This window comes from Mesoplodon bidens, assembly GCF_964165515.1.
Source record: "Mesoplodon bidens genome assembly, chromosome: X".
Taxonomy (NCBI): domain Eukaryota; kingdom Metazoa; phylum Chordata; class Mammalia; order Artiodactyla; family Ziphiidae; genus Mesoplodon; species Mesoplodon bidens.
The window spans coordinates 98,896,296-98,906,474 of NC_138163.1; positions in this window are offsets into that span (position 1 = coordinate 98,896,296).

The following is a 10,179-nucleotide window of genomic DNA, read 5'->3' on the forward strand; positions in this document are numbered from 1 at the left end:
AACTGTGAATTTCTTGAGACCAAAAGCCCTGTCTTTTTCTTTTATTTAATCCCCCAAGCCTTGCTCAACTCCACACTAGTTGCTCAATAAAACGTCTGTCGAATGAATGCTTGCTTGCACACTAGTGAAGGAAACATTTACAACCTTTCCCTATTCTTTCCCAAAGAAAGTGACTAAAGTGGGGCGGAGGTGGTGGGATGGCGGGAAGAGTAATGGTAAAGGGATTCTCCTCATGGAGTTTATAGCCTGGTGGAGGACACAAGCACTGCCATATAAACTATCAGATCTGTTCTCAGCAAATGGTATAGGGTTTGTCTGAAGATATTTTAAAAAATATACACTAAATATTAGCATTTGCTATACTTGGGTTGAATGTTACTACAATACACATGTATTGCTTGTGTAATAGAAAAGGTAAGTTGTTGGTTTAATTCTCTGAGCACAGTATTTTGGCATTTGGTCAGACATCAAATGCAGATTAGTGTAGGCTCAAATTTGGTTATCTTTCTGCTTTCCCACACTAATTCACAACTAGTGTATGTCCTAAATGAGCCTCTGACTTAACTCGAGCATTAAGAATGTTCCCCTTTTCACTTCCTGCCTTTTATTGCATAATCAGGAAGAAAAGTGCATGTGCTCAAGTATTAGAAATTACTGTAAATTTAAGTTCCAGATCTTAGGCAACAGAGTCTTCACCCGGTACACACTTTTTCTTCCTCAGAGTGAGATGAAAAGTCTATGTGAGGATGTTTTGGATAAGACCCTTAGAAGACCCTTAGATGTTTTACATTCATAGAAGGTTAAAATTGTGATCCATTGCTTCATAGTACAGTGGAGGAAACAGAGGTCCACAGCGGTGAAGGCACTAACTTGTGGTCACAATGAGAGTGGTTAGACAGGTTCTATAAAAATCCAGAGCCTGTGCTGTCCATTGCTCCCTCCTCCTAAATTTGTTCCTTTCTGATTCATCTGAAAGAAAGAAGTACCTGCTTAGGCCTTCTGATGCCTATGGAGCTCTGTCCCACAGTGATGTTGTTCCTCTTAATGAACAAACAACAAAACTAATTTTAGAGAAACAATCCCTAAAACTCTCGTAGTTTTGAAGTATTCATTAATGAGAGACTTAAACCTAAAACAAAATCTATATCCAACAGTGATCTTTTCAGGGACCCTTAAACAAAAGTGACGATAAAATCCCCTTTCTGTTAAATCCCATCCCACCTTCACCCCTGACGAAAAGCATATGCATAGCTGAGAACAGTCATCCCACCCTGATTCCTCATGGCCTTTCTGTCCAAGTGCATACTACAATTTCTTTATATCTTAGTTCAGATTCTCAAGGGAGATAACCAGATAAACTGCTGGCCAATCAATAGAATGGTTACCCACCGGTCAACTGTGCACCCCTGGTCTAATTGCTGCAGCCATAAGGATGAGTTCTATATTGCAAACACAAGTGGGAAGCAGGTCCTGGAAAGGGCACATGTGCTGGAGCCCTAACTCCGCAGAGTCCAGACAGAAGTTGGTCGCTCCTTCTGCTTATATTCCTCCTCCTACTTATACTCTTGTGACTTCTTTTCTATAGAAAGCTGCTCTTCATGATCAGCCAAACAGGTAGATGTTCATCTGTATTAAAAAGTTGGGTTGTGGGTTTGCACCTGGCCACAGGCTCCAGACATGGTCTGGGTCCCCTGTGTTTCTTGACCACAGAAGTGACATTGTTACCTCTCAGAAGACAGTCCTGACAACATATATCTTCACAGCATGAATAAGCCAAGTACCCCAACAACAGCGGCTGGAAAAGTCCCTTTTCTTGAGTTGACCTGACACAGGCTTGCTCACTGTGCACTCACCTAAGGAAACACTTTGCAAGTGAAGGAGAAGGGAGGAGAGGAGTGTTTCCATGATCCATTGCTGCATAACAAACTTAATGGCTTAAAACAATGATTATTTATTTTCCTCATGAATCTGCAATTTAAGTAGGGCTCAGTGGGGACAGCTCAACTCTCGTTTCATGTGGCATCCAAAGCCTCAGCCAGGATGACTCAAATGGCTGAATCATTCTACATGAAATCTCAGAGCCTCTCCATGTGATCTCTCTAGCAAGGTAGCCTTAAGTTAGTCATATTTCATACACTATACTGAAGGCTCCAAGAATAAATGTTCCATGAGACCAAAGCAGAAGCTGCAAGACCTCTTATGATGTAACGTCAGAAATCACACATCACTTCCACTGGATTCTATTGATCACACAGGGCTGGCCCTGACTCCCTCAGGAAGGGAACTAAACAAATGCATGAATACTGGAAGGCATAGATCTTTGGGGTGTCATCTCAGAGGCTGGCTACCATAGCGGGAGTCGGTTCTGTCAATAGTATTACATATGTACTGAAGAAGAGAATTGGGAGGTTGAAAAAAATTGTACAAGCAGATAACTTCTTTCTTTTAATAGATTTTTGAACCAACATCTCTTCTCATACTTTAACTTTTAGGTAGTTCTTACCGATTTTCTTTCACCCTCTTATCAATCAGTTCTAATGATTTTTTTAAGAGCATAAAAATTGTGTGTAATCAGGTTATAAAGACTGTATATTTTTCCGACTGCTCTTAGCATAGGGTATCTTGTTCACTGTTGTTGGTAAAATTCTTAACGTAAGCCAAGCAAAAAATATTTGGAAGTTAGTACAGAAAAGGAACAACAGAGGAAACAGACTTTTAACTCAAATAGGGATGGGGAGGGTGGAAAAGTCAAGAAAGGAGTCTCAGAAGTGAATGGTTTTAGCAGCATAAAATAAAAATCATTCCAGTAACTTTCACAGCAAAGCAGTTCCAATGGAAACTACTTTAAAAAATAGTTTCCGGACTAAAAAAATCTTTTTCTAGTGGAATTTCCATTTTCCAAACACTCACTTCAATACTTTTCAGGAAAGGGACAAACTGTGATAAAACTAAAACCTCAGAGTTAATCAGAGTGTGCTAGTTCATAAAATTTGTTTTTACCTTTGGGATTTTATTAATAAAAGAGCTACTTCCCATTTCACCCAAGCGAGGTTAGAGATTTTATTTCCTAATTTCCTCTATGCATGTAGATTAAAAAAAATAAGCTCTCAATCTGACATCGAGAAGATCCCAACTCACAAAATTGCTACTCATCAACAGTTGTATAGTATACAATTCCAAAATAGTCAATAAGAAAGATATGGGCAAGAAAACTGATGCCACAAGACAGAAGATTTAGTAAAAGGATATTTAATAACATTTCCTACATTTTACATGAGGAAGTGGCTAATATCATATAGATGGCCAACACCTAAGCAGACCTGAAAGTCCCTGAGACCTTTATAAGTAGGATTTCTTTCCTACTCACCCTTTTCCCTCTCTCCCGGTTCCTGACAAAAGTAAAAGAAGTCAGGGCTCATTCTAGATAAAATCTTCTGTGAGAGCTTCTTTGCTGGGTTTTGTACAATTCCCACCTCCTCACCTCCCCACCACAAACACCCAGCTGCACGAATTAGGGAGGAAAACATCACTTTAGCGCTTCTTTCATTCATTCACTAATTCTCGTGGTGCTAAGTATAGCATCTAATCAGCAATAGTTCACTCTAAGAGAGAAATCCAGGATTTGTAGGGTTTGCAGTTTATACAATTTAGGTTGGGTCTTTTCTAAGAAAAATGATACAAATTATGAATACAAAATTGCTAGGGCCCCTCTTGGGGTACGTACAGGACCCATGCAAATGGAGGGCCCAAAAGTTTCCATTCCATTTGCTGTACTATAAGCCATTTGTCCAAAAGTATTAGGGATATTACTTCTTGGGGAGTCAGGATCTAAATTCACACATACTACATATTTTTCATATACTAATTGGCTTCAGAATGTATACATGATGGCACATGATACAGACGAAGGACTAGAAAGACTATATTTTCCTGAAAATGTTGCAGATCTGCCACAACTAATGAAAAACCTCAACGGGAACGGAGAAACCCATAGGTGCAGGCTGATGAAAACCAATAAAAAATGAGCTACTGGAGTCAGATATGCAAAGAACAAAATTTCTAATGCAAATTTACTGACTGGTTAACAATCCACAGAGACAACTAGGTAACCAGACATTCAGATGACCAGAAGTGCAAATTTGGTCAAACTCTTTTTTAAAACTTTCCTATGAGAAAGATAAGTTAGAACCTTGAAATTTATATGTTGGCCTGGTATTTTAATTTTAAATTAGTATGACTACGAATTTTTCTTTTTCTCAAACTGTTTAGAAAACTGATGCTTACACTTCCTGTTGAGACAGTGTAACTTCATATCAAACCTGTCGTATCATGCTTCCCTGCTGGCAGAAATAAACTCAGTTCCTACATCTCTTGTCCAACTTTTAATTTTAACAATGACAATATTCTATTTTGTAGTTACTTACCCTACTGCCTCCTACTTGATAACCTTTGCTTGAAAAGGGTACTACCAAGGTATAATTTTCAAAATATTAAAAACATAATTCGGCTTCCCTGGTGGTGCAGTGGTTGAGAGTCTGCCTGCCGATGCAGGGGACACGGGTTCGTGCCCCGGTCCGGGAAGATCCCACATGCCGCAGAGTGGCTGGGCCTGTGAGCCATGGCCACTGAGCCTGCGCTTCCGGAGCCTGTGCTCCACAACGGGAGAGGCCACAACAGTGAGAGGTCTGCGTACCACAAAACAAACAAACAAACAAAAAAACACAAAAAACATAATTCCTAGACAAATTGACAATAAGCCAGTATCAAATTATTGATTTAATTCATTAGTAAGGAAGCCAAAATGTCAAGAAGTTGATTCAAAGAGGATATGAGAAGTGGGGCTTTATATAGTTAGTGAAGAAAAGGAATGTTGAAATAAGATTGCTACCGTGCATACAAAACGGGTTAATGTCCTAAGCGGCAATAAAACCATAAGCTTTGAGATCTTTTCTAATGATCAGAAAAGAAAATCATCACACTGGACCAGTTTTCTATTGGTTTACCTCTAACTTCACAGACTTATAAAGTATCTGAGTACTAATCAATAATAAATTGTATGTCAAGCAGGCAACATTCCCTTAGAGAGTCAGCTGAACCTTAGTCAGGCTTGTTGGACAGTGTTTTAGAACAGCATGAAAAGGCCATGAAGGGGCTTCCCTGGTGGCGCAGTGGTTAAGAATCTGCCTGCCAATACATAGAGAATCCCAAAGATGCTATCAGAAAACTACTAGAGCTAATCAATGAATTTGGTAAAGTAGCAGGATACAAAATTAATGCAAAGAAATCTCTGGCATTCCTATACACTAATGATGAGAAAGCTGAAAGTGAAATTAAGAAAACACTCCCATTTACCACTGCAACAAAAAGAATAAAATATCTAGGAATAAACCTACCTAAGGAGACAAAAGACCTGTATGCAGAAAATTATGACACTGATGAAAGAAATTAAAGATGACACAAGTAGATGGAGAGATATACCATGTTCTTGGATTGGAAGAATCAACATTGTGAAAATGACTCTACTACCCAAAGCAATCTACAGATTCAATGCAATCCCTATCAAACGACCACTGGCATTTTTCACAGAACTAGAACAAAAAATTTCACAATTTGTATGGAAACACAAAAGACCCTGAATAGCCAAAGCAATCTTGAGAATGAAAAATGGAGCTGGAGGAATCAGGCTCCCTGACTTCAGACTATACTACAACGCTACAGTAATCAAGACAGTATGGTACTGGCACAAAAACAGAAATATAGATCAATGAAACACGATAGAAAGCCCAGAGATAAACCCACGCACATATGGTCACCTTATCTTTGATATAGGAGGCAGGAATGTACAGTGAAGAAAGGATAGCCTCTTCAATAAGTGGTGCTGGGAAAACTGGACAGGTATATGTAAAAGTATGAGATTAGAACACTCCCTAACACCATACACAAAAATAAGCTCAAAATGGATTAAAGACCTAAATGTAAGGCCAGAAACTATCAAACTCTTAGAGGAAAACATAGGCAGAACACTCTATGACATAAATCACAGCAAGATCCTTTTTGACCCACCTCCTAGAGAAATGGAAATAAAAACAAAAATAAACAAATGGGACCTAATGAAACGTCAAAGCTTTTGCACAGCAAAGGAAACCATAAACAAGATGAAAAGACAACCCTCAGAATTGGAGAAAATATTTGCAAATGAAGCAACTGACAAAGGATTAATCTCCAAAATTTACAAGCAGCTCATGCAGCTGAATAACCAAAAAACAAACAACCCAATCCAAAAATGAGCAAAAGACCTAAATAGACATTTCTCCAAAGAAGATATACAGATTGCCAACAAACACATGAAAGAATGCTCAACATCATTAATCATTAGAGAAATGCAAATCAAAACTACAATGAGATATCATCTCAATGGCCCTCATCAAAAAATCTAGAAACAATAAATGCTGGAGAGGGTGTGGAGAAAAGGGAACACTTTTGCACTGCTGGTGGGAATGTAAATTGATACAGCCACTATGGAGAACAGTGTGGAGGTTCCTTAAAAAACTACAAATAGAACTACCATATGACCCAGCAATCCCACTACTGGGCATATACCCTGAGAAAACCATAATTCAAAAAGAGTCATGTACCAAAATGTTCATTGCAGCTCTATTTGCAATAGCCAGGAGATGGAAGCCACCTAAGTGTCTATCATCAGATGAATGGATAAAGAAGATGTGGCACATATATACAATGGAATATTACTCAGCCATAAAAAGAAACGAAATTTAGTTATTTGTCTTGAGGTGGATGGACCTAGAGTCTGTCATACAGAGTGAAGTAAGTCAGAAAGAGAAAATCAAATACCGTATGCTAACACATATATATGGAATCTAAGAAAAAAAAAAGTCTTGAAGAACCTAGGGGTAAGATGGGAATAAAGACACAGACCTACTAGAGAATGGACTTGAGGATATGGGGAGGGGGAAGGGTAAGCTGTGACAAAGTGAGAGAGTGGCATGGACATATATACACTACCAAACATAAAATAGATAGCTAGTGGGAAGCAGTCGCATAGCACAGGGAGATCAGCTCGGTGCTTTGTGACCACCTAGAGGGGTGAGATAGGGAGGGTGGGAGGGAGGGAGATTCAAGAGGGAAGAGATATGGGAACATATGTATATGCATAACTGATTCACTTTGTTATAAAGCAGAAACTAACACACCATTGTAAAGCAATTATATTCCAATAAAGATGTTTAAAGAAAAAAAAAGAATCCGCCTGCCAATGCAGGGGACACGGGTTCGAGCCCTGGTCCAGGAAGATCCCACATGCCGCGGAGCAACTGTGCACCACAACTACTGAGCCTGCCCTCTAAAGCCCGCGTGCCACAACTACTGAGCCCACGTGCCACAACTACTGAAGCCCGCAGGCCTAAAGCCGGTGCTCCGCAACAACAGAAGCCACCGCAGTGAGAAGCCTGTGCACCGCAACGAAGAGTCGTCCCTGCTCACTGCAACTAGAGAAAGCCTGCGTGCAAGCAACAAAGACCCAACGCAGCCAAAAATAAAACAAATTTATATATTAAAAAAGGCCATGCAATTATGTTGCTTGTTTCCACGTTCTGTTAAATTTTTCTTACACTACTCCTAGGCAATATGATTGCCACTATTTTTGAGTAATTTACAGCTAAATCATAAGATTTGCACTTTGGCATTAGCATTCCCCTCAAGAATTTTGGTCTGGAGTTTGAAGCCTTGTTGGTTCCCTTCTTTGGGTTTCAGAGTTGTAAAAAATGTTACTTCATGATTCGTTCTTCTAATCTCTTAGTCTAAGAGTGTACTGCCAAATTAGCCAAACTGAGCAATGGCTCTGAGCGTCAGAACAAGCAGGAAAATCTTAGGCTATGTTATGTGTTGAACTGTATTCCCTCAAAACTCGTATGTTGACGTGCTCACCCTCAATACCTCAGAATGTGACCTTATTTGAAGATAAGGTCTTTATAGAGGTAATCCAGTTACAGTGAGGTCATTAGGGTGGGCCTTATTCCAATATGACTTGTGTCCTAATAAGAAGGGGAAATTTGGACATAGACATGCACAGAGGGAAGACCACGTGAAGAAACACAGGGAGAAGACAGCCACCTACAAGCCAAGAAGAGAGGCCTGGAGAGATCCTTCCCTTACAAGGAACCAACCCTACAGACACCTTGATCTGAGACTTCCAGCCTCTAGAACTGTGAGACAATACATTTCTGTTGTTTAAGCCCCCCGTCTGTGGTATTTTGCTACAGCAGCCCTAGCAAAGTAATACAGGCTGTATGTGTGAGTTTCCTTTCTGCAATCACGTGGAATGATGATGTGGTTTTGTTTAGGCTTGTGATCAAAATGCAATATCTTCCTGTGTGAGAAGTTTGGAACACAGTTATCAACAGAGTAGTCACGGGATCTTTTAGACTGGCCTGCTGGGTTTAAAGAGTGTCCCAAAGGACAAGAAACATATTTTAACACTGGCTTTTAGTTCAGAAGAAACAGGGCTGCAAACAAAACAAAACAAAACCCAAAAAAACAAAAACCAACCAACCAAACAAACAAACAAAAACACCGAATAAGGATTTTATTTCAACTTCTGAAGTCCTGTTTCACTGCATTTGTAATGTAAATGTTTCAGTTAGCACATTAGCCATGCTACTTTATATGTGCCATCCCTCTTCAAGGTAAGTCCTAACATCCTCAATGCTCACTAAGACCCAGGAATGTTAATGAGAATATCAGAGGCCTTTGTGAGACCAACGAATATGATGCAGTAATCTTGGTGTGGCTCCATGCACCTGCTTTCTGGGTCAATTATGGCTCAAAGACACAGAAGTAGACATAGAAAACAATCTTATGGTTACCAAAGGAGAGAGTGGGGGTCGGGTGAGAGATAAATTAGGAGTATGGGAGTAACAGACACACGCTACTATATATAAAACATATAAACAAAAAGGACCTACTGTATAGCAGATGGAACTATATTCAATATCTTGCAATAACATATAAGGGAAAAGAACCTGAAATGGAATATCACTCAGCCATAAAAAAGAATGAAATAATGCTATTTGCAGTAACACAGATGGACCTAGAGATTATCATACTAAGTGAAGTAAGCCAGGCAAAGACAAATATCATATATCGCTTATATGTTGAATCTAAAAAAAATGATACAAAATGAACTTATTTACAAAACAGAAAGAGACTCATAGATATAGAATACAAACTTATGGCTACCAAGGAGGAGGGAAGGATAAATTAGGAGATTGGGATTAACATATCCACACTACTATATATAAAATAGGTAACCAACAAGGACCTACTGTACAGCACAGGGAACTCTACTCAATATCTTATAATAACCTATAATGGAAGAGAATGTAAAAAAAGATTATCTATGTTTATATATATGTATAATGAATCACTTTGCTGTACACCTGAAACTAACACAACATTGTAAATCAACTATACTACAATAAAAAAAAATTTTTAAGACACAGAAGGATCTGAGGAGGGTATAGCATTAACCAGTTTCATCAGCTGCTGATCCACAACATTTAGGATTTCCCTGGCAATAAAATAATCGCTATAGGTGCAAGTTTTTCATTGATCTTCTTGTGTGTAGTGAAGACAGTGGCCTGTTTGAAAATAATGAACTTTTCTCAAAACTCTGTTAGGTTGAAAAAAGGTCTAGACAGAATTCCAAGACTCCTTACCCACACACTGTAAAGGAGGAGCTCTGCCATGGTGCCCTGGTAACTTGTGTGTATCCACATAGGCTAGGGAGTCAAGGCTTGTACCACAGCTGGATCTAAGTCTTGACACAATACCTCTGATCCTTCTGGAACATGGAAGAGCATGGGAGACTTGTGAAGTGCTGCTTTGAAGCCATTTTCCCACTCACCTCCCTGTCTTCCCTGGGAGATATCAGCCTAGGAAGCTGTCATACAATAGTTTCCTTCTTTTTTTATGGAAATATATTTGACATATAATATTCTGTAAAGTTATCAAATCAATATGCTAATTTGATACACATGCATTATAATATGCTTGCCATTGTAGTGATAATTAGCATTTCTATCACATTACTTATTTCTTTTTAGTGGTTGGAATAATTAAGTTCTAGTCTCTTAGCAAGTATGATGATTATGGTACAATACT